The 26088-nt window shown below is 42.3% G+C and overlaps 1 long non-coding RNA gene across 1 annotated transcript in view; it reads right to left on the reverse strand.

Annotated features, from left to right (window-relative positions):
* The window catches only part of LOC109370811 (uncharacterized), a 141866-nt gene extending 116068 nt beyond the window's left edge, over positions 1-25798 (reverse strand). Inside the window, exon 1 of the long non-coding RNA XR_014887785.1 lies at positions 25557-25798. This is a non-coding gene — a long non-coding RNA (uncharacterized LOC109370811). The remainder of the gene's footprint in view (positions 1-25556) is intronic.
* Positions 25799-26088: the final 290 nt, after the last annotated feature.

Raw genomic sequence — 26088 nt, forward strand, 5'->3', positions numbered from 1 at the left:
CAAGTGTCTCCCTTGCAAATTTCCTCTCTTTTGCTTTTGATTCAGATTATTTTCTTGGGAAATAAAAACAGCATAAACATGGTTTAGTTCCTTAGGAAAGGCAGCCAGCCTGCTGGGTATTCCTCCCAAGAGCTACCAAGAAAGAACTGGCGGCTGACTGCAGACTCACTGGGTCTGTGTCTGTTGTGCAAATAATAGCCCCAGTGTGTGGCATTCACAAATAGAGATGGAAGGTACTACAGATCAAAATCATATGCATTTACTTGAAGCAACAAGATGAGAGTTCTTTAGGGAGAGATTTCAGCAGAATCTGCAATGGTTTCACTGCAAAGGGAATTGAAACAGATGATTCAAAATGTAATGTTCAGAAAGTCTGTCTCTTGTCTTATAGACCAGAATGTTTTTGTGTAGCAGAGTTTGCATCATCTTTGCTGGAGCATGAGGTTTCTGAGTTTTTTATGAGATGGAACATGTCAGTTTAAAAAAACACAACAATAATCTAGAATCAGGACAGAAGCCAACTTTCAGGTTTATAAATGAAAACATTCATTTTTTATGTACCTCACAGTTTCTTCTCATGAGTCAGTTGGTGACAATAACATCCAGATTAAAAGTCTTTCTCTGCCTTTCCTGATGTATTGTGCATCCCTCACTTAGCTGGCCGCCAGCCTCTGGAAGTTCATACAACACCTCATTAGTGCTTATTCATTTGGGATAGCAGTGTTCCACCCAATGTAAAACATCAGCATGGTTCTTTACTTCCTCCACATTCTTACTTCCCAATTGCATTTTGGAGTCATCTTATTAAAATACTACATAATTTCCTCAATAAGACTTGATTAGTGGAATTACCTTCCTGCTTCTGTTCTTATCTCCTAACATTTCATCTGACCCTTTGTTTATGATAGAGAATTCATAAAATACATCGAGTTTATAAATAATGAAAAGAAAGTTTTGACTAATACAGATTGAATGGACTCCTCTCACAATCTCCATAACATCCATAATGTCAAGCCCTTAAGTGATTTTGTTGATTATGAACAGCATCCTGACATGCAAACACGCAATTTAGCCTGAAGACATTTGCAATTAATTAATTAATCCTAACAGAAATTATCAAAACTCATTGAGTGGGCATTGCACAGCCAGCAGCAAGCAGGAAGAGACTTTTTAACCATGAGGAGAGGAATTCTTCAAGCAGAAATAAATCCTGATGTGGAAAACAAAATGTAAATTTTAGAACAAAGAAAGCTTCCTGTTAAAGCATGGATGCACAGTGAGTCACCCAAGGGTTGCACGAGGTCCTCCAAGACCTATTTTGATGCCCATCACACTTCCCTCCAGGCTTTGTGAGATGTGTCTGACCTCAGACATGGATAACAACATCTAAACTTAAAATGGTAGCATCAACTTCAGAAACAAAATAGTGCATCAAAATAGCTGAGAAGGTATCTCAGATGTTTGGCGTGTTTTTTCTCTTAAAAACCTCTTATTGAAATCAATAAATATATATTAAACTGATTCCCGCTGTGCCCTAAATCCTATCATGGTTAGTTCCAGAAACCCACATTTGGGAACTGCTATGTTCAGAGATCTGGGTACGAATGAAAAGGAAAGAGTATCTCCACTGAGTAACATCAGCACTTTGGTCTCTTCTGAAAACTCAGCAGAGCATTTTGCCAGCAAACTCTTCCCACAGAGTCAGTCTTTCAGGGGTAGCTTGCTTAGCAGGGTATTCATCTCCCTTCAGACGTGCAGGAGCTATCAGGATACGATCAATACTCAGGAGTACACTGGCAATTTGAACAAACCAAATTCCACTACAGATTAAATTCTTCATTATTACTTTCATTTCTCTCCCAGTAATCGTTTTGAGAAGCTTCTCTTACAACTCTTAAATTAGCCATCCTTTACAGGTCTTGGCCAGTTTATTGAATTGATTAAAAATAATTAAAATAATAACCTGCTGGTTATGTGACTCGTATACCATACAGCTTTACATTTTAAGTTAATTCCTGGTGGTTAAGACTTCCTCTGCATCTCACATGGCACTTTCCCAGTTGCCTAAATTACTGTTCAAACAATATGTATATAACAAGGAGGGCTGATTGGACAACTGAGCACAGCACAAGGAGTAATTTGCTGAGTTTTGTTTATACTAGATGTTGAGAACCCATTGTAAAAATTATAGGGAGGAGGTTTAACCCCAGAGCCTGCTGGGCATTTGCACATCCACACTTCCTGCTCTGTTTGCTAACCAAACACAAACCAGTAATTCATTTGCATGTTTATTTCTTCTAAATATGTTTATGTTTAGGACAGAAGAATCTAAATAAGTGCATGATACAAAATGCATGAATGGCATAAATCTGCCCACAGCAGCTCATTAGAAATGTACATGGATAGCAGAATACTGCAGAATACAAAATCCAGACTTTGGTTTGCAAGTGTCTATCACAAATAGAGATTAATTAGCAGGAAACAGACTTTCACACTGAGGAGATGAGAAAAACTTTGCAGTTCCCAGTGTTCACACAAGGGTGACCTGTATAAAATACTTTCTTTTACAGGAAAGCCCAAGAGGGTTTTATCCCTCCAGCTCACTTCCAGAAAGAGGAAGATTTTCCTGTTCTTCCTCTCTTAAAATATCAGAAAGATCAGCCCTCATCCCTGCATTTTCTATGGGTACCTCAGAGGTATCTGATGGATGAAAAGCTTTGCCACACCATAGTCCAAAACTATGACTGGCCAGTGGCAACATATAACGGTTAGCTGTGTATTTAAACAGTTAACATTAACAGTTCATTCCTGCAGTTCACAGGAATGAAAATCCCCATCCTCCTCTAGTAGCCAACCACTTACCTCTGCAAGATTCCAGATGCTTCAAAAATAAGTGAGATCTGACTATGTACATTATGAAACAAACAAAACAGAGTCAAAAAGTCCAGCTTAAAGAAAGTTGCACACTGCCAGTCTGGATTTAACGAGGTTATTTCCCTGATGCAGGCAGATTGCTATTACTCCAAACCAGGCACTGAGGGCCAAATTCTGTCTGGGCACAGCCCTGCACATATATCTGTATACGGAAACAATAAGCCTTAAAATCCAATATGCACCAAAGAAGCAGCACCAAGACAGTGACTGCAGGTGTTGAAAACTGAGCAATTACCATTTTTGCACTTCTTGTCACAGAGAAAACATCGCTTCTCCTGCAGTCCAAGAAAAGTACCAAAAGATCATGCTCAACTATAGTAACATTTTTAGGCAGCAGCTGCTGTAAAAAGGAGTTCCAGCTATTTCACCAGGTGAATGCAGGCTATCCTGCAATTAATCAATTATATGATTTCCAAAATCAAAACAATTTAGAGCTGAGAAAGGCTGTAATTTACCTTCCCAATCCAGTAGCTAAAGGCTTCCAAGAGAGTACAGCTGACAAGAAAAACATATAGTGGAACAAATTATCTCCTAAGTGATGTAAAGGGACTGGAATCTGGCCACAAATGCTAGATTTAGAATTCTTACAATATACAGGAAAGTGTAACATTTGGTGAGACATGTTTGGTAAACTAGAGGCACAGGACTCATTTCACATCCCCAAAATGTAGATGATTTTCAGAGGATGTATGAGTCAAAGCAGACAAAGACAGAGGGTCTGAGGTCTGCAATTCCAATTTGGCATGTCCGTATAATTTATTTAAGACCATACACAATTTAGGAAAGCCACAGATAACTACACTGAACCATTGGGCCGCCCTTGCGTTTTAAGGTATTCCTCTTATCTGTTGAAATCTGTTTTAAGTCCAATCACTTGTGTTTGAGTAAAATGTTCCTTGTAGAATGACATTCTCTCGACCAAGATGAGAAGCAATCATTTCACTTAGTAATTTTTTTTCTTTGAGGCTAAATGTCTTTTTACTTAATGCTTTACTTCTGGGGTGAACTTGTCTGACTTCATTTCCAGTCTTTGGTTCTTCCGGCCTTTCTTGGCTAGATTAGAAACATATATTCAATACTTCATCCTTAGAGGCACTTTTACATTGCAATCAGGTCACCTCTGTTTTTGAAAATGTTAACAGATTGACCTCCATAGCTTTCACAGTGAGGAATGTTCTCCTCAAAGAAATAGTAATACTTGTGAGCTTTTTCCTCTTCTCCAAAAATATTTCACTTTTCTTTTCTTATACCCACACCAAAACACAACTAAGATGCTTCCCCTGCAGGCAAAGAAGTTCAGATAAAAGCAGCCACAAATTTCAGCACGGGTTCAGTTTGTGGCAGGGCACCATCTCCCAGTCCAAGTAAAGCAACTGTCACATGGTGCCAGTCCCTCAGCTTCGATTTTCAATCACGGATTTGTAAAGCAGAGCCAAAATGATGATGGCTGTTGTGGAGCAGTGATTAGTGCAGATCAAATGAGCAGAGTTACCACCACGCCACTCTCCTATCCACTCACTTCTCATACAGGTCTCTGCATTTCCAGCATAAAGTCATCATTTCCATCTTGCATCGATACATTAAAAACTGGACAAAGGAAAATTCAAAGAATAGATTGTGGGTTTTTTTTCCTTCTAAATTTACAAGGCAAGTGGTAAGGGTCGAGAAGAGCTGTTTGTTTTTATGGGATGTGTGCAAACATTATTGAGTGCCTTTATTTTACTAAACCTGTCACACCAGATTTCAGTCTTCCTTCAAAATCATAAATAAAAAAGAACTCTTTGTTTGCCATTTTTCCCCTTTGATGGATATGAATCACCACCAGACAACACAGTTAAGTTCCCAATCTCCAGCTCTGAGCAACATCGGCTGGAGGTACAAAACATCCCCAATCAATAGCTTATGGCACCAGGTTTCCCAGCCTGCTGGGCGGTATCCCAGCCTTCCCAGCTGCATGCTGCTCACCACACTGCCTGCTGCTGCTGCTAAATCATCCAGCAGTGCCTGAGGGAACTGAACAGTTCAGCAATAAATGCTGGTCACTCGTTGATCCGGGCTATATCTCTGAGAACAGAAGACACCTGGTTCTGGCTACCGTCGCTCTACATTGTATTTCAGAGAGAGGACTATGCAAGGATACGTGCCTTTTCTTCTATACACCACCTGTTGCCTGTCAGCGCTGCCTTTAACATACAGAGCGTTTATTTGTATTACTTCACCCCTCTGGCATGTGCCTTCTTCATGAGCACTTTATATCATCACCAGCAATTGCATGTTTGCAATGGCAGCGTGAGGAACGTCGGTCACCAGCAGCATACTCCTTTTTCCTACCTCAAGGCATGGAAAGGTGGTGGGTGGTTTAAAGAGCCAGGGAAGGAAATAATGCTATGAGCAGTGCTTGATCTAAGTTCCTGTCCTGAAGGCTTGTTCTATTATTCACAGAGCAATAGCAAATAAATCAGGAAAACTAAACAATAACCTCCCACCTCAGTCAGACAAATTTGTCTTCCCTTTTAGTATAGTTAGCATATCCTAATTTATGACTGAGGGGGACAGTTTTGGATTGAATCACCGCACACATCAGTACAGGTTAGGGGCTAACCTGCTGGAAGAGAGTTCTGCAGAGAAGGACCTGGGTGTTCTGATGGAAAACAGGTTGGCCAAGAGCCAGCAGTGTGCCCTGATAGCCACAGTGGCCAATTGTACCCTGAGGTGTATTAAAAAGAGTATGGCCAGCAGGTTGAGGGAGGTGATCCTCTACTCTGTCCTGGTGAAGCCACAGCTGGAGTGTCCAGTTCTGGACTCCCCAGTTTAAGAAAAACAGGGAACTGCTGAAGAGAGTTCAGCAGATGACTGGGACCTGGAGCATCTCCTTTATCAGGAAAGGCTTCAAGCCCTGGGGCTGTTCAGCCCGGAGAAGAGAAAGCTGAGAGGGATCTTATCAATGTTTATCAGTATCTAAAGGACAGGTGTCAAGTGGATGGGATCAGGCTCCTTCTGTGGTGTGCAGTGACAGAGCAGGGGCAATGGGCACAAACTGAAACATAGCAACAAGAGGAAAAGCTTTTCTTCATGAGAGTGACAGAGTACAGCTGCCCAGAGATTGTGGAGTTTCCTCCTCTGGAGCTACAACACACCTGGGCACTTTCCTGTGCAATCTACCATAGGGAACTGCTTTAGCAGGGGGTTGGACTCGATCTCAAGAGTTCCCTTCCAAACTCAGCAGTTCTGTGATTCTGTAATATCCTTAAAGAATAAGAGAACCAAAATGAAGAGAGCTCACAGTGAACTCAGCACAGTGAGGGAAAAGGACCAAAGAGAGAACAGACAGAAAGACAGCTTAATGCAGAACCAGGACCTGCACAAGACGGCACAAAGTTGCAGCACATGGGCCGCAGAGTACAGCTGCCCTAGGAGCCAGGACAGCACTTGCCCTTGCAGAGAGCCCTTGTTGCTGTGCACACACCTGCATGCACTTACACTCAACTTATGGGTGTGGAGTGGCCCAGAGCAGCAGCTGACCTGCCCGGGCAAGGCTGAGGCCCTCCCAGCCCCTCTGCCAGCACTTGCCCAGCACAGCCCCTCAGCAGGGCACCCAGCAGGCAGTGCCCACACAGGCCTCGGCACATCCCAGCACACTGCCCAGCTCTGAGTCATGGCTGGCTGCGCCCTGCGGGCCCCTACTGCAGGCACCCTGGAGCTCCCTGGCTCCCGGGGCCGTGTCTGCCTTAGGGGCAGCTTTGCAGAGCGATGCTCAGCTGCAGCGAGGCCGTGTACCTTTGTTGGGTGCCCAGCGACATCACAGAGATGATGCGCAGCCCGGGGGAATCGGTCAAGGGGTGACAGCAGGACCAGGAGGTCTTGTATCCTTCTGCATCATAGCACAGCTCAGCACAGTCCTCTTGTGACAGGAATGGCTGTGAACAGCAAGGTGAGAACAGCACCTTTCTAGGAAACTGGAGAAGCCTTCTTGGTCATCTGTCAGCAGAAGTCTCCACACCCTGAGAGCAAAGTGCTTGGAAAACAGCGTCCGCTTACGCAGGGGATCTGGCAGAAATCTTCTCTTCCTCCTCCTCTTTTCACATCTACGCTGATGGTTTTTGTTTTCATGATGTGGGAAAGCTCTGGTGATCTTTTGGACAGACACACACTATGCAAGTTCTTTCAAATGTGAAAGTATAAAGCCAATTTACTGAAAGCTTGTACATAATTACTGAATTGAATAATACTTAGGGGTGATTTTACTGCGACTTCTCCCCTCAGGGAACTACGCAAGGCTCCTCAAGTAACTTTCATTTGTCACTGATAATACATGATTGAGATCATTGTTCAAAGTATCTCTCATATTTTTCTGTTTCAGTATAGTGGCAATTTTAACACAGTAATAAATCTTAATGCAAGACAGTGTGTCCAAGATAATCGTAACAGCTGCAGGCTAGATTACAGGTGTCCTTTCAGACACCAACTTGTTGTATTTACGTCTTGCTGCATCAATTGTATGGCTATTGTAAACTTTATATTATGCAAGGTGTGTAATTACACAGCATTTCAAACTCCCATCACAAGTGCACACCTGGTCTGCTTCTAACAGGCACATTCCTTCTCAAAATGACTACGTAATTAGAAAATTCCACTTCTTGGACACAGCACTTCACTTAGCACAAGTATATTTTTCTGTGAGATACGCCACCATTTCTCTTACAGGCTCAATAGACACACTGTGAGCTGTTCATTGTTTTTAATCCTAACATGACCTTTATACTAAGTAGAAAAAACAATCTTGAGATTGAAAAGCATGGCATGATGTCATGAGCACAGAGAATGATTTCAATGAAGCCAGCAGTGTTTGATCAGGGACCAGTCCTCCCAAGGTGCTGAGTCCTCATTTCCCGCAGTCTCAGGCTGTAGTTTGTAGTGCCTGAAAACTGTTGTCCCAATTAAAATCAGAAAATGAGGCGTTTACAATATTCCGCCACTTAAAGAACACTTACTTTGAGAGTTTCCAATTTCAAATGCTTTATCACACTTGTTCATCTTTTACAGAAAAAGCTCAAAACTTTGTTTTCGTTCATTCATTCCCACACACGCTCACAATCACTGACTGCCAAAAGCTCAGACTAATAGAAATACAGTGATGATTTTTATCAGTAATTTACTCTTGGGGACTGCTTACAGCACTAAGCACGATCTCTGCAGTGTCCCCTCCCTGCATGAACAAACATATGCCACAACCAACGGGAAACACACTCCAGTTCCTTCTCTGCTAGAAGGAAAAAGCCTGGGAAACACAGAGAAACCTGCAAGAAACTTTCAGGGCCAGGAACTGTTAGGAGCAGCACCTCTGTTCAAGCATGTGGTTAAGAATAGAAGGGAGATCATTGCAAATCATTATGGAAGAAAATGAGAGCTGCAGATTTGAAGCCTGCAGAAATCCTTTGAAAAAACAAATGCGTCGATGCTTTCCCACACTCTTTTAATCAGACTTTTAGATTCACCCTATGTGATCTTTAAAACAGCAGTTATCAGATAAAATCACCGCTTCTCAGCTAAGCAGTGCAACCCCATGAATTCAGATGAATAAAGGTGTCAGATTTATACGCAGATATTTTAATTCTTCAACAGTTAAAAAACAGTCAAAGAGATGCATGGTTACTTACACAAAGGGAAGGCTATAATTGTAACATCTTTGCTCTAAGGTGAATAATTAAGTAGACTCCACTTACAAAAGGATGAGAAGACTTTGCCTCAGGGCATTCTGTACAACTACACAACAGGTTACAGGGAGCAAACAAGGCTATATCTAAACACAAACCTATTGACTAGTTGATTTTCAGTGCAGAAAAGAAATGTTCAATTTCTAAAAATGCTCATTTACTTCTGAGTAATCCTTGGGCGATCTAATCGAATGAAAGGACTCAGGATCACAAGTCCTTATGTCAGGACAGACTCTCATTTACTCATGCATCCTCTTTTTCCTCTTGACTCTCAATTTACTTGACTTACAATAAACGTCAGTGATAAAGGTCAGCCAAAACTTCTATCTTTTTCTTTATTTAATGAAGTATTTCTATAAAGCTGAACTGTATTAATGAATGCCTTTTGCAGTAGGTTTGGAGCTCTGTAATTGAAACAGTGAGAACCACGCCACATATTTGTGTTCAAAACTATTTTCCTTCATTCTAACAGATTTAAAATATTCACAAAAAATAATTGTAAGTTCTGCTGTACAAAAAATACAAAATTCCTGTATAATTACTGGGTGATCCAATCTAGAAACCAGAATTAAAAGCAGAACTGCTCAGATTAGTCCCACATTTCGGGGAGGGGGAGGGAAGGGGCTTCTAGCAGGTGCTGTCAGTGCAGACGGACCAGCAGTGAGAGCACAAGTGGCCTTGCAGTTCCCTGAGCACAGTAAATAAAATAAAACATCATTACGTGTTGTCAGCATGTATTCCTTAAGTGGGCTCCCAACAGGAAGGACAAGATTCCCTCCTGTGTATCCTCGGTCTTTTACTCCCAGGTTTGAGTCACCCTGTGACAGCATCACACAAAGCCCATTTGAGGCTGTGGTGATGAAGTAAGCTGTATCACAGCACTGTGATGCAAAAACCACTACCAGGAATCAGCCTGAGGTCGTCTGATGTCTCAGCACATCCAGCCAGAGATGAGGCAGATTTCCAGCTGTTAAAGCCCATGCAGAGCCGCTGGAAATGGTGCACACCCAGAGCTCACGCTGGAAGCACAGGGATTTTGCATTCAAACATAATTTTAAGCCAATACAACATTTTTCTTTTCCTGTCTTTCTCCCATCTGGAAGAAGGGGCAGGAGGTGGCTTTTTGGATCAGAGTCAGTAAACAGCTCTAATGAGGTCTGGATAGCAGATTGGGTCAGCACACACAAAAACACCCCAGAAAGGGATTAGCAAAGGAACTCAGGATCCTGGGGACTGAAGGCTGTAAATCAGTGAAGGACTGGATTGACTGGCTCAACGAGCTCTTCATCCCAACAGGACAAGTATCATAAAAGAATCATTTTTCAGCTTTTCTTTTCTACCTCCTATTAATTTGTCTGACATGACCTTATCAGGACTCTGCTAGTTATGTTCTGCTTTCCTTATGTAGTTTTTCCAACAAAGTGAAACTGCATATAGTTGTCTCCTTCTGTTATGCATTCAATTCTGCAGCGCTGAAACATTAAAACAATTTGAAAGATATGACAACGAAGTTCCTCAGTACAGTGAGCATGTGGATTGATACGTTTTGATTTTTTTTCTTTAGAGAACAAGACTTGTCAGTGCTCAACTAGAAGAGCTGCCAAATACATCATCATCTCTCATTCACTATGACCCAGGTGCTGTCAGCCCAAACTGACTGTTTTCAGTAAAATGAAAAAATCACGTTGGGTGAGTTCAAAACATATCCCAAGAGGTGCCAATTAGGGAGCATTTTAAGTGCAAATTCTAATGTTAATTTTTGGAGTTCATTTGCTCTGTGTCCATTCCTAAATCTCCAGCTTAAAATACATTCTATAACCTAATTTTGTACTACACAATCTGTTTCTTTCCTGTTCAACACGCTCCTATAGCTGCACGTAGGACTAGCAAACACATTTAAATATTTGATTCACTGCCATTAGCAAAAGCAAAAGAAGAAAAACTTAATGATAGATGATATGATATGCTGTGCACTGAATGCCTTCATGCTATTCACAGCACATTATTATCAACATACCTCTTCCCATCATGTGCTTTTTTTAGGGAAGTAAAATAAACAGGATGCCACTGAACTCAGGGAAGATTTGCTAGTAACAGATTAAAGACTATGGGTCATATAGATGCTGTTGAGTGATTGGTGTCGAGTGATTGTTCAAATCATATGTGTTGGTTTTGTTTTGTTTTGTTGGGGCTTTTTTGCAGGAAACACCATTACATTGAAATGAGGGTTTTCACTGCCTTCAAAGGAATGAAGCAGAAGCTAAAAGCTGCTTTCATGCATGTTTTTGTCTCAAAGATCGCTACCAAGATTGCTAATCTAAATTTTGCAGTCATCAGAGTAGCAATTTAATGCATTTACTCATAGGAGAAATCAAAATAGAAGAGTTTGAATTTGTTTTCTTCAAACCTAGCTATACATTTAAATGTGTTGTTGTCATTGCACTGCAAGCGTTCCTTGAAAAGACATTAATATCCCTTTACCTGGCATAAATTATAGAAGCCTTTCCAAACGTAGTATTTAAAGAAGATAAATATTAGCACCTTCCGAACACTCTTGGGCAATTCCCAGTCAGTGTTGTCACCTGACAGAGGAAGACCATGGCTAAGCAGCAGGTCAGAGGGCCCAACACCACTGATGGGGCAATGAGCACAGCATAGCTGCTCCCCTGGGCCCCTGCTCAGCAGTGACAGTGGCTCTGGACCTTTCTGCATTTCCAGCTGCTCCTCTGAGGAGCAGATCTGCCCCATCCTGGAGCTGCCACCAATGCTGATGGGTGTCCTGTGCATGCAGCAGAGCAATTGGGTTTACAGTTGATCCCAAGAGTGATGCTGATATTAAGAGCAAAACCACAGCTCATTTGCAAGAGCATCACCTGACATAATGATGCAGCTCTTTCCACATGGGTTTTGAGGCCAAAGTTTTGAAATCTTTAATTCAACTGATTTAAGTTTCAATACGTTTTTTGCTTTATGGCTTATTTTGGTCAAAATGCCATGAGATATAAGCTAGGTTCTCATAGATGAGTGTTGCTGATGTCTTACTTAAGGTAAAACAGAAAAGTGATTCCTCCACATCTGTCTCATTCTCAGCATCACCTCTTCTACCAAAGCATATGCTTCTAATAGACTTCTGTGTCCAGACAGAAATCTCCAAGGCAAATCTGTATTTGATGGCAATGAGATTATTCATGTTTAAAAATAAGCACATACGTAAATGACTGCACCTTTCAAATTTGTTGGTATTGAAAATAATATGGCTGCTTACTTGCACAGGGGTTCAGAAATGTGCATCCTCTATTATTCAGGAATACAGGAGCCAAAGGGGAAATACCCTCCTTAAAATTCAGCTCAGAAAACATCTAACCTCAATGAAGGAGTCTCTTACTTCCCCCGCCAGTTTATTGTACAGCCATTCATGATGTCCATCATTTTTCAAGTTTACCAAACAATTTGCTTTGCCTGCTTTCAGAAGCACCACGAGGTCACAGGGACGGTGTCGTTCTGTCTGTAGCTGCTCTGATTTTTATTTATTTATTTATTTTTTAAAGATGCCTGACCTGGTGACTGAGCTTGCTGAGGGAATGCCATGCGAGTCCCTGGAGCTGGAGCCCAATCGCTGCCAGGGTGCGACATCGCCTGCAGCAGCTGCTGCTGCCCTGAGCCAGAGCAGCCCTGGGAAGCAGATGAGCTGCAGCCAGCAGGAAGGGAGCCAAAAGGAGAAACCCGTACACACCAAAATTAAAGTACACGACTGCTGCCATGGAATAGGTCAGACTAAACTTGAATTAATTAAGAAACATCTTTGGATACTTCTGCTTGCATGTATTGTTTCACATTAGGAGCTAAAATGCTCAAATGACAGGTAAATTAATTTCTTTTCCAGCATGTGTGTGCATCCTGCAAGAGCACAATTTCCCAGCCAACGTAAGACCATTTGGTCAAACAACATTTGCAATTCACTTCTATATTTAGGGCACTTCCCTGCAAGAGCCCACATATATTTAACAAGGTCAGCAGATAAATTTGAAAAAGTCATTTGCAATTTCTGCTAAGATATAAACAATGAATGAGAATAGTTTATTGCTTTTCTATTTTACAATAGAAAAAAAAAGTTGTAATGCTGGGAAATAGGTTACAAATCCAACACCCATTGCAGTGATTCTGTCACATTTCTTAGCCTTTGGCCACCTCTTTGAAAAGGATACAGCAAAATCAAATTTCATCCTAATTCTGAACTTATAAAAGCGAAAAAGCCCTGGACATTTCTTTAAAAAAAAAAAAAATCCACTAGAAAAATATACGTAAGAGTCAGTTTCCACTATTTTCTATTCCAGAAAAAGCAATATCTTACAGAGAAACGGCAAAGATGAACAACCACCAAAGGAAGGAGCAGAGTGTTGTGAGGACACTCAGTTTGGTCTCAACCCACATCTCAATTCAGACGAAAGATTAATTCTAATTGTCAGCAAGGTCCTAAGCAGCAGTACAATTTTAATAGACTAAGCATCCCTAATTTTCCACTTCCTTGAATAAACTATTTTGTGGTACGTACTGCTTCAGTAGCAATCAGTATAACCATAAGCATATTCATACTTTTCTACTGGAGGTGTAAGACGACACAACAGAGAACCGCAGATGTGTGATTAGCAGGAGTTGTGATCTTTTGAGCCCTTTTCAGTATAACTTGGCTGAAGTTATTTTTAAACAAACCTTCTAAAAGTTTGAAGTTAAGGTTCAGAAAGGTCACATTTTTAATAAATTAAAATAATATAAAATAAAAGCAGTAAGTACTGCCAGGAGCTGCAGCGTTCAGGAGCTCTATTCAAAGGCTCTCCATCCACGGTCCCCATTCTGCCTTGTCACTGACGGAGGCCCAGGGAACGCCACATAAAATTGCAGAACTGAAACTTCGTTGCTAAAAGACAGCCTTCTCAGCACTGCTCAGTGAAGTCAGCTTTGTAAGAAAGCGTGCATTGAAAAATTAATTCAGCACAGCCCCCTGCTGAGGGCCAGCACTGCACGAAGCACACGCAGCGTTCCCAAGCTGAGCGCTGGAAGGGCGTCCCGAGCTCAAAGGGCTGTATCTCACAGCTCTATCTCCGCGTGAGCTCTAGCCCAAGGAAACGGAATTCACTGCTCCATGGACAGCTTCCAGGAGCTGCTTCCGTATGCTCTGCATGCCAAAACTGGGCCTAGTCGGCTGTTATTAAAATGTTGCTGTCAAGCTATTAAATGCTTGAAAAGCAGAGAATTAAAAGAAGCTTTATGCATGCACTCCCCACAGTGCTTCTAATCATGCCATTGATGTCTGGAGATCCAGTTTCCTTCAAAATTTAGTTACAGTTTGTGTTTATAAATCATTTCTTTCAAAGACTGCCACCAAACAACCAATCTGGTTCTCAGTCTAATCTGCAGTTTGAACAGAAATAAGATTGTGCTCAAAGCTTGCAAAGCATTCTTCAAAGGCACTGCTAAGAGCAGGTGCTCTAGGGGACCAGTCCTCCCAGAAATGGGGTGTTTTGAAGCATCCATTCCTCCCGTTGGACCAGTTTGCAATGGGGAGCGAGGCTGGGAGCCTGCAAGAAACTCTTCCCTCACCTGCATTGCCCCCAGTTTTGCATCGTTCCCATAAAGGTTCCCAGGGCACCTTTGGGCCAACGCAGCACAATTCAGCTATCGAGCAATGCTGGGCTACTGCAAGAAGACCCAAAGCACAGCTTCTTATATCTAACAATCTATCTGCTACCTAGCTTTTCATCTATATGAGAAGATTTTCTACTGTCTTTTCATTTACATGTTCAATAGCAGACCTTTCAAAGAATGAGGAAAAAAAAAAAGGGAATGAAATCAATGCTTTTTTTTTTTTTTTTTTTTTTTCCCCTCCCACAGCTTTTATGAATTTCATTTAGGAAATCATTAAGGAGGGATTAAAGGACTGCAATAACTTTGGTTTAGGGGAACAGACTAATACTTCCTGTTCCTGTCTAGGACACTTCGTAATAGACAAAATATTCTCTATATCTAATTACACAGCAATTTCGTGCTGATATATCTCATAAGCTATGCAGGGAAAGGAAAACTTTAATTTGCAAACCCAGAATGAATTTAATTCTCCCTATTACTACTTGTACTTCCAGAGATCATTTAGGAATCCCATTTCAAGATCTACACCTCAGTGGATTGGATGCCATATAATTGCAGGGGTAAAAAAAACATACTCTTTCCTCTAAAAAGTATACATCATAAGAAGTGATAAACGGAGACAATGTCAGGTAAGAGATTGGTAAGGGATACGGCATGGGAAAGCAGTGGAGGATGCCTAAAAAGAAGTGCTGTGGTCAGAGCAATGCACTTGGCAAAAGCATCCTGCCCAGACTTCCTAACAGCCACAGCTTCTTTGCCTAAGGGCTTTGCAACACAGTGAGCTCTGAGCCTGGACAAGACAGAGGTAGGTAGGAAAAGCTCCACGAGAGAATTGTCCTGCAGGAAGAACTGGACAGTTTTGCCATAGTCTGCGATCTGGAGATCTAAAGAGAGGTACATGGTGCCATGCTGTGGGGTGATGAACTGAGGAGGACAGTGGTGGAAGCAGAGGGCTCTGCTGCTGGAACCAGTACCAGCCCAGGAGATGGCAGACACCGAGAGAAGTCTCATTTGCACAGCACACAGAGGTCTCAGCAGGGATGGAGACCTCCATGTACCAGTATAGAGGCTTGTGGGGCTTGGTATTTTAAACAGGTGACTGCACAAGATGTGTTTACAAGAAAACACACACAGAGGAAACAGTAGAATAACCACAGAAACCAATAAATGCAAGGATGGGGACCTGGCTGATTTCATCAAATGCCTCTCACATGGACAGAGATGCAGGCAGCTGCCCTGGCTGGGATCAGCACAGCCACGCTGCCCAGCTGCCCACACCTCAGCCCTGCAGACATGAGACAAACACCACAAACACAAACAGGGGGAAAATAATCATCCTGTAATTGACTGCTCACTAATGGAATCTATTAATTTCTGGCTGTAGAAGAACCAGCTAATTTGTGGTTAATGGTGTTTAAAAGATAAACAATCTCGACTGAATCAGACGTGCATAATCTCTCCAATATTGATGCCATGTCTTCATTCTGGGGAGATTTCATCACTTTCAGGAAAAAAGGAATAACCCTAAGCAGCTAACCACTTCCAGTGACACCAGTTAGGGCTGAGGCCTCTTTGTCCTGTTTAACCTGGACCAAATGGCATAAAGTATTCCAAGACTTGCAGAGCTTCGGAATCGCTATGACATTCTGCAGTGTCTGGGGTGTAAGAGGTAAGAAGGATTAAGGAAACTGCTCTAAAAATGCAGCAGAAGGCTGACCTGACTGTTCAGCACTGAGGACTGAAGTAACCCAGATCAGTGAGAGCACCATTCAAGCACTGACGCCTGCCCGGGGTGAATTTGAAGCCTGTCCTTGTTTAATCCTTAGGCAGGGAAAGAATCACTGGTAGGATGATAAATATTCCTTTGTAATAACTGTGGGAGCACCCTGGAGAGGAAATCCCACAACTCTGAGACAGGCTTTACTTAATTTAATACTCCTAATTCACAAATTTTTTGTTCAAGCATTTGATACAAGATACAGAGGACTCGATATCAAGAAAACCTTGCTTCTAATACCCTTTTGACAGATCATTACACGAGTCTAATTGAATTTAGATCTTGAGATACGCCATTCAGAACTTGTTTGCATTTCACTAGAAATGAGATGATCATCAGTTACCTTTACATAGAAATTGTGACACATTTTCATGCACATAAAACAAATAGCAAAATATTCAGGTATTTCGGTGCTTCATTTGCATATAGTTGCTACCTCCGTGCAGAAACAAAGTAATTGCTGTGAGAGGCAATTACGTGCTCACAGGTAATTTACACAAAAGGGAAAAAAAATCCTATAGCTTACTCATTTGGGAGATATTTGGAGCAACAAAAGCTCACTCCCAAAAAAAGATCTGGAGGAACACCTGCACGTCTGCCTAGGATGCTTTTCTTTCAGAACTAAAAAAACCAACTCCACTACTTTCTCATGAGCTGCTTCCTTTTTTTTTCCCCAGAAACTTATTTTCCCTGTTACTGGGTTTTAAATAGCATGAAGAAACATACATAAAAAGTCAAAATGTTGTTATTTATCTTTTAAGACCAACAGCCTCTTGGATAAAGCTCTCTAACTATTGCAGTTTTTGGTTCAGTGACAGAACAAATGTGTACACACACACAGAGGTATAATTGATTCAAACCAAATCCTTTGTACCCAGAAGGAAATATTTCTTTGATTTATGCCAATTATTGAGCAAAGGAAATTGTCACTTTGCAAATCAATGACTTTAAAAACAAGAAAACACTTCAGTGCTCTCCAAATCCCTCTCCTAATGTGGAGGACACATCTGCCAAATATACATTCATTTGTGCTGATTTTGGATTCCCTTCAAATTTCAGTATGTAGACATTTTACTGGAGAGAAAAAAAAGTTTCATTACACATCCAATTCCTTTTCCAGAACCACCAGTGTTGATAAAGAATTTCTGAAACATCCTGCCCCTGTGTTGGTCAGGGAGGTCATTGCAGTCTGCCTTACTGCTAGGATTTATGAGTTTTAATGGCATATCTGAAATTTGGATTCAGTGTATAGATGTTGTGACTCAAAACACAGCATAAGTCTGATTTTTGATAAGCTTAACAAAGAGCTGCTTTGCTAGTCCGACAAGTCCTCCCTGAACTCCTCCAAAATATGAACCAACTCCTGGGAAATCAGGACACCACTGGTTTCTGGTATCAGGCCATGACAGGATTGAAATTGGCTTAACTATAATGTGACAAACCTAACTCCTGGCGTCCTTCCCTTCTGCTTGCCACCTGAACTTCTATTTCTCTCAAAGTTCTTCACCTATCATAGGGGAAACTCCTCTCATAACTCCCATTTTCCTTATAACTGTGCTGAGAACTCAGGCGCACAACCAGCAGATAAACAGAAACAAATAAAGGACTGAGATTTGTGATTTATTTTTCCCTCCAGCATCTTGGGCAGTACCCAGACTCTGCGAGTGCTGCCTCACCCCATGGCCACCAATGCCACTCCAAGTGCTGTCCCCGCACAGGACAGGCTCTGTGCCCTGCTCCCAGCAGCCACGTGCCTGCACCAGGCCATGGGGAACAGCCCTTCTCTGCTGATGCTAAACTCTAATCTCATGTCTAATCTCTAACGCCAAGGTTGTGTAACAGCAAACCACTCACAAGTCTCCATTAGTTGCTTGACCAAATACAACAGCCGTCAGACGGTGCTTTCTAACACCTGCTTCTCTCTTCCTCTTATTTTTGGGAGAAATAATCTTCGGGCTAGAAGAATCTGGCAAAGCTCTGCCATCTTCGCTATTTCCTTACATCTCACCCCACATTTGATCTTTTTCCTCTCTACTTACTTGACAGTGCCAAGCTTCCAAACATGCAAAGCCTGAAAGCAGCACAAAAGCTTCAGAATTACTCCCCAGACAAATACCAGAAACACACTATGCTTTCTTATACATGACTTGTAATGTGCCTTTGCATAACACGCTTTAAATGTTGGGTTTGTTCCCTTGTATCTTTGCTGGTTTGAGGTAGGCTTTTTGTTTGTTTGTTTTTTGGTCCTGTTTTGTTTTGTTTTGTTTTTCAAAAGGTCTTCTTCAGCTTAAAACACCAAGGACGGTTCTGTCACACAAAACTTTCAGGGCACTTTCATGGAACTTTCAGCCAGCACTCAGCATGGCTGTACCTCAGCTTCCTGAGCTCTAGGAAAGCAGAATGAAGGGTGTAACAGTGTCTGCAAGCACTTTCAGGCTCGGATGAAGTGTTTGTCTGTGTTCAGTTTTAAGCTGCTTTTATATTTTACTGAGTTTAAAAATATAGAAATGAGAATTTGATATGTTGACATAGAATGTATAATTTTTTTTAGGAAGTGCACAGGTATGTACGTGGTTGGAGATCTAAGTAGGAGGATTTCAAGCAAATGGAAATCACTGTAAAACAACACCATACAGCTTTCGTAAAGCAAGCCATGAAGCTGATTCCTAGGTCATAAAACACCACATCCCATTTTGAAGTGAACTTCTTTACCCGCAGCCCTGTCACACAGGTCTCTGCTGCTCCACAGGGTGGGATTTTAGGCAAGGGAATACTGGGCGAGCTGCTGGAGGCCGGCTCCAGAGAAGTCCATGGGTGCAAAAGGTGCCCGGCACCTCCTAAGGAGGAAAAGAGACCCTGTGCTGAGAGCACCAAGGACAAACCTCAAACTCTCATCTGGGTATTGACCAGAAGACACAAATATCAAGGCTTTCTTCTTTTGACACTTTCGCCATCAGTCTTTAGTTTGTTGCCACTCATTGCACTGACCTGTAAAGTCGAGACTTGACCTTTGTTGGAGTCCGAGTGAGAAAGCAGATGAGATGCTGGGACAGAGGCAGACTTTTAGCCTCAGAGGTTGGCAAGGGAGGCAGAAGTGCTGCGCCTGAAATCTGTGTTGGGCCGTGACCAAGACATCACTTATTCCGCAGCCATCCACAGACTGTCACATCATTTCAGTACTAGAAGTGAAGGGTGGTCTGACATGCAAGTCATTTTATAAAATCAATATTCCTAAGCCTCACAAGAAAAGAATGCATTTGAGAGTCAGATTTTTTCAAGAAGAAAGTCAAGTCCAAACGCTAGTTAGGCCTGTCTGCAGATGTGAATTGTGCATGTAAAAATATACACAGAGACTTCTTTAAACATGAAGCCAGTGTTATAAAGGACTAGGGCTAATTTTCTAAACAAAAATATGGTCCCTGCCTCAAGAACCTAACTCAGTAGTTTGCATGCTCAAAAGATGCTCACACATAGGGGAGAAAAAAAGATTATTTTTGTATCTATATAAAATCACTATTCCACACCCAGAAATGGAGGGCTGTAACTTCAAGGAAGAGAGAAGCACCCTTGAAAAGATCACCCTAACATCATAATCAAAGCTACGCATTGATGCTCCTGCCCTTAATACAAAGATAGCAGCAGCAGGAAATTCCAGCTACCTTATTGATCCTGGACTTGTACATGTGATTGCAGGAGGAATAAAAGTCAATCAAGTAATTGTCAAGCTAATATGATAATGTTAGTGTCAAAAATGTGATGTTTCCTCAGTATACCAGGCATTCAGCAGCCAGACCATTCCGTAGTCATTGTGTGTTCAAGATGCGCCCACCTCTCCAAACTGTGCATGAAATCCCTCTGTCAGCCTTCTTCCACTTGGGCTTTTTTCCACATGCATGTTCCAAAGGTGGTCTCTCAATGTGCTGTCTGTGTCTTGGTCAATCGAGAGGCCTTAAAGTTCTTGCAAAATTTCCTCACAAACCAAATCTTTCCTGAATGTTGAAAAGAGATCCTGGACAGCAAATATCCGAATCCTTTACAGCTGGGGCATTTCCCTGGTGTGACCGACCACCTGTGCTTGCCCTGAAGCCTTTGAGCACAGAGGCTATGGCAAAAGGAACAAAGTAAAACAAATGGCACCTAAGATTTGCTTTTAGCTAGGCTCTGAGTTTCCTGTTTTCCTTCCAAAGCACAAACACGAAGCCTCAAAAGCTGCAGAAGGCGACCAGGAGCGTTCTGCTTTGGATTACGGCTGAGCGGTACTGAGCTGCACGGTGACAAAGATCACTGAACCAGGCAGGGCAGCTCCCGGTGAGAAACTCCAGGGATGGAACAGAAGTGCTCAAAGCGCTGAAGAAGCACAGAGCCATGCAGCTCTCCTCAAAGCAGAATGGGCAATCCTTGCCCCACCAGCCATGATAAGTTCTGGGCAAACTCTGCCAGAATTAAATATTTAAGTGCCTTTGCAAAGCAAACAGCTCTGTATTTGAATCACTCTGGAAGATGGCAGTGTTTGGAGTTCTTAACCAAGCTGTGTTTGGCAAAGTTACAAAAATCACCTTTAAAAAAATCCACTCATTTTTCCATTGTCAGTGCTCCTTTATATGCATGATGACAAAACTGAATCCAGTTTAAAAAGCACCTGTCAGATCTGTCAGCTGTCAGCAGCACTCTTTTGTTGTTTGGTTACGCTGCCAGGCGATTCCAGCATGTTTTCACTAAGAGCAGGAGGTGTCATCTGGATACGGCAAAACAAAACCTTGCAACTCACTCAGCAAAATCAGACAGACATTACAACTTGGTGGGAGACAGAGACTGAGGCTGCAGCTGAGACTATCATGCACAGTGCTGGGTCCCACCGCAGGGAAATAACATGGTGACGAGGCAGCCCATAGCCATCAGCAGGTCAGAGCTCTGGGACCCAGTCCTTGCTCCCTGCATTGCCACAACACTCACAGATTGCATCCCATTTGTTCAAGAGAGGTAGCAAAACAACACTGGAGTTAATATGGTGGGGCAAATACGGGAGTACATAATTTCTATTAAGGAAAATGGGTGTGTAATTCTTTTGGAGACATACACTAAAACTAAAGCTACTTAAGCATTCACTTCTTTATCCTGCATCTGAGTTTCTGCCACTGTGAATTAAGGCATTTTGCACCCCATGCACCTTCTGGAAGTTACAACAGTTGAACTAATGAGATCTGTGAAAGTCTTCCCTCTTTGAGAGAGAAAGTGATTTTCAGTCAAATAGCTGAGCATTTTCCCCACCATCTGCACAACCTTTTGCTAAAACACCTTCTACGCTCAAATATCTGATTAAACAGACAGAGGGGAGAAAAAAAGCCTTTGTTAGACTTCTGGCATCCCATTTCTTCCATTAGATTTTTCCAATAGGTTTTTAGCATAGAATTAATGTTCTTGATATTTTTACTCATAAAACTTCTGCAAAGAATAGAGAAAGGAAATAATTAATAATGCCCCACCATTTCTGCATAGGATGGAAGACACACTGCAAAGCTCCTCTGCAAGTCAATAACCTGCTATCTACAGCAGGTAGATCTGATAGACAAATATGGTAATTTATATATAGAGATTTACAAATATGGTAAAGACAGATTGAAACACAAGGGAAGTGTAGGGTATGTGTCTCCTATGTACCAGTACTTGTCCTTAATGGTCTGGACAAGCATCTATTATTTCAAATGGTTAGCATGGGCTTTGGTCCAGCAAGGCAAAGACAATATTGTGATTCTGCTTTATGTAGGGCCAACACTGAAATTCAAATTAAAAAACATGGCCTGCTATTAGCCTTCGGTAGTTGCTCAAAATTCAGGTGATCTGCTCCTTCGTATTGTTGCAAAGGAGCATCTGTTCACAGCTACACGCATGAAACCGAATGCCGGCAATTCACTTTCTGTCATCAGGATTAGGTGTATTTAGATGAAGCTCACATTAAGCACACTGAGAAAAGGAATTTCAGCCACACTCTCGATCCCTGGAAACCATCAGCACCTCTGAAAAAATACACAAACATTAACTGTTTGCTAAGAAATGGATTGCCAACTGGATTGGCACAACGTGCAGTTCCTGTTAGGGGATGGGCTGCCCTATCAGTCGGCATTGGCAAGTAGGGACTGACTGCCCCAGATGGCTGGGAACATTTAAGCAAGATGGGACCCAGATGTCAGGGAAGCAGTGAACAATTCAAAATCGTATCACTGAAATGCTTAATTTCCCCAAACAATTATGCTTTCAAAAATCAAACTAAAGGAGTGTAAAACCAGGAACCCCTGAACTCTGGCAGGGTTGGAAAGGAAACCCAACAAGTGAGGGCTGCTTCAGGTGCCCCATGCAGCCCCCCCTTTCCTGGCCATAGGGCCTCCTTCCCCTTGGCTGCTTCCTTCACACATTCCCTTATCTGGGGTGATGTGCAGGGCCATCTACGGGGGAAAAGCCTGGCAGATGCAAGGCCCAAGTGCCAAAAGTCTGGATGCTTTTTTATCCTCGCCCTTGCCAGCAGTGGCATCTGGTTGCATTGCTGGCTCCTCGCTTGACACTCAGTGGAGTCTGTGGCTCGTTCTGGCCGGCATTGCCGAGCGGCTGCAGGTCTGGTGGGTCAGTCTGTCCCTGCTTAGCACCAAAAGCCTCTGCTTGTCACTAACCCTTTCATTCTCAATGGAATAGCAAAGAGATGCTTTTCGCCAGGCATGCTTTCTGTAATCTTGCTGTGCTCTGCCTAGGATCCAGTAAAGCTGAAGCTCACTCTCAGCACACAAGTGTTGAGGCGGGATAGTTTAGCATTAGCATAAAGTTTTCCTAATCAAATTCTCTCCCGCTTCAGGTTGGACAGGAATGCAGAGATTGCTGCATGTCAGGATGGAGACACCTTGCAAGCAAACAGGGCAGAGATAGGTACAGGGCTGTTCTCAGTCACGTTCACCTCTGCCTACACATCGTGCACAAGCTGGGTCTACACCTAGGTGTTTGCATGAAGAACTAAGCCTTGTGTCTATTTATGCATTCCTTTGTGGTGCCAGATTTTCCTATATTCACATGGTGCTGCGGGTATCTAAAAACTATAATCACTGGAGTTGGGACTTCACTCATCGAAGAGACTCAGTAACATTTCAGAAAAAGACATCTGATTCAAAACTGCACAACTGCCAAATAAAAACCAATGGAGTCAGAAGTCTTGAAATTTATATTTTTCTTCCTTCCATCTCCAGTTAAAGATTTATCATGACAAAGTCTGACTTCCTTCTCTTCATGACATGTAGTTCAGTGATCAGTCACTGGGTTTCACTTCTACGTGCAAACAGCAAAGCTAGATAGCCACATCGGTGGCTACTGGAAATCTGTTACAAAGGAATGTTTTCACTTCAGTGGTTCAGTGATTCATCTAGTAGAAATAAATTTAGTGCTTAACATGCTTCTCTACTACATTTAATTCTACAAATTGCAGGATGTCAGAGTTCTCCCTTGGCTTGATAGCTCGGTAATCTCGGAGCAGTCTCTGCTGAACTGTCTACATTGGCTCAAGGCAAACGGGATAATGTTTAAAATGCAGTCGCAGAAGGGCTTGCAGTTTAGCCCACGTAGATTCAAGTGTGGGAATGATTATCCTCAACTTTTCAGCTCTTTGATGCATTGTATGAAAGATACCCACAGATCTTAACCAAAAGTTTCCTACTTTAAAAGCAGAGCCAAGTGGAGGAGCCTGGTCTTCTGGCCGCAGAGTTTTGCGTGAATACATCCCCATGTGAATACACTGCTTTGAATGATGTAACATGAAAGGATTGTCTGCATTGTGCGGAAATTTGCTGTTTTCCATTACTCATACTTGTAAATGTATCTGCTTTACAGCTCCTTCAGAAATGAACAAGTCTTAGCATCAAGAAACATTCTTAACACATTTTTAGGCAACACAAAAACAACTACTAGCCATTCCACTGGATCAGGGAAGTCATTCATGCTTTGCAAAGGCTTGCAGTCTTATATAATATTTATGCAATGTCTTAGATTCCCCACATAGCTATAATCAGCTCTTTTCACAACTTTGCTCTGGAAGACCCATAACCTCTGCTGCTAACAGCAGTACCACAGTGGAAAGACATGAATGGCTTCAGATGTCTGAGTAAGGAGGAGGTACTGCTGCACTTCACAGCTGGGACTCTCACGTAGCAAACAAACAACCCCCTCCCTCCTCCCCTTCCCGTGCTGTGCTATGCTGCAATCCCTTTCCATCTTTTACAGATGATAAAAGGTGGCTAAATAAAAATCTACATTCACACACACACAAATTGCAGCCATTAAGGAATTGTACCAAGGTGTAACTTAGTTCTTAGAGTCAAGTTTGATCTCCGAGCAGAACAACAGCTGGCTTCAAAAGACTCTGATCTGAGTGAGAACTGACTGCAGGACCTCAACTCCAATCACATGTGCTTGGGGGAAGAAATGCTATGCATCAGCTTGCCAAAATCCATTAAGAATCAGCATGGTCCCGTGCGTAATGTGATGTTTATGGTAAAAGCTTTTGCTAGCCAAGGATGTCAAACAGGCACAACATTTTTATGCACGCTGAAGTACTACATGCACTACTTTTAACAGCTAGGAAGATGCAGACACAGAAACTGCCTCGTCTTGGGCTTGATCTATTTCAAATACAGCCTTTGAGGAGGATTCAATGGAAGGAGTTACAGTGGCAAAACTTCAAATTACTGTAGACTAAGCAGTTTTTCCTAATTGGCTTCTTTTGGTGTTCCTGCTGGAACCAGCACAACTCCAGAAAGCTTCACCTATCATGCAGACCTCCCATCTCCTTCCTTGCTCTCAAAGCTGGCAGGGACAGGCACAAATTAAAAATTATTACAAAGACATTCCCCAGCAATCAGGTGTCCTCAGACACACGTATAGGCCCATAATGCAAATGCAATGCATCAATCTAGAAAGATCTAACCACAAGGCAGTGATTTCTACGTTTGACAAAGGATTTCAACATCAAGTTCACGTAAGTGAGGAAAGATAAATCTATGACCTCCTCCGCCGTGGTTCTGAACTGAAGCCTCTAGATGTAAACCCAGACTACCCTTTATAAATACAGGGTTTTACATACACTGTGCAGTATCCCACATACAGCAGAGAGTGGGTTTTTTGTTTGCTGGTTAGTTTTTAAAGACCATAGGGAAGTGTGCAGACTAAAGCCCTATCATTTCACTCACTGTTCATCTCCTCAGGTTTCATTCCCCTCAGCAGTTGAAGAAAAGCTCCCTACTTTCTTGAACAGTAAAGCAGGATCAACCATTTCCTGTCTGTGAGAGATTACTATTTTGGAGCAGTCCCTGATTTCTCCTGAAAAAAATCTATAAGGGCTGCTCTGAAAGTAATGCCTCCTATTTTACTATGTTGGCCAACAATGTTCACTGGAAAGCATGATACACATGTATTTCTGCCCTATCCCTCCTCACACACAAAATCAAAAGAAAATTCACCTTTTGTCCGATGCTTTGTAAGTAGAGGTAAGATGCTTTTGTGTATATTACATCTTCCTTGACTTCCTCAACCAAAAGATAAGTCTTAAGCTTTGCAAGGCTCCCTCCAGAAGGGAGCCCCAGCAGTATCACCAGGCCATGAACACCTTTTCATTGCAGCACTGGAGTGGAACAGTGAATCCCAGGTAAAACTGGGGAGAACTGGACTAGCAAATCCTCAAGAACTGGACCTTACACAGCCTGGGAGTGGCTTCTAGGGAGCCTCAGTGTGAGCTCACCCCTCCCAGCATGCATCCATCTGTGCACACATGGATCGCTCATTCTTCACAGATGACTCACGGCAGGACCTGTGCTAAGCATCAGCTACCTCTGTTTGTAGATTCAAGAAGACAGGCAGACTGTAACCCACCAACACTTTTTCCAGGGAATTTTAAAAAAAAACTCCAAACTGTACAGGTGCTACTAGCTATCAGGGAGGTCAGCCCTTACACTAAAATGAAAGGCTGCACACCTTGCGAAGCTGAGGACCCAA

The sequence above is a fragment of the Meleagris gallopavo genome, chromosome 22 (assembly GCF_905368555.1).
Source record: "Meleagris gallopavo chromosome 22, MGAL_WU_HG_1.1, whole genome shotgun sequence".
NCBI classification, from domain to species: Eukaryota; Metazoa; Chordata; class Aves; order Galliformes; family Phasianidae; genus Meleagris; species Meleagris gallopavo.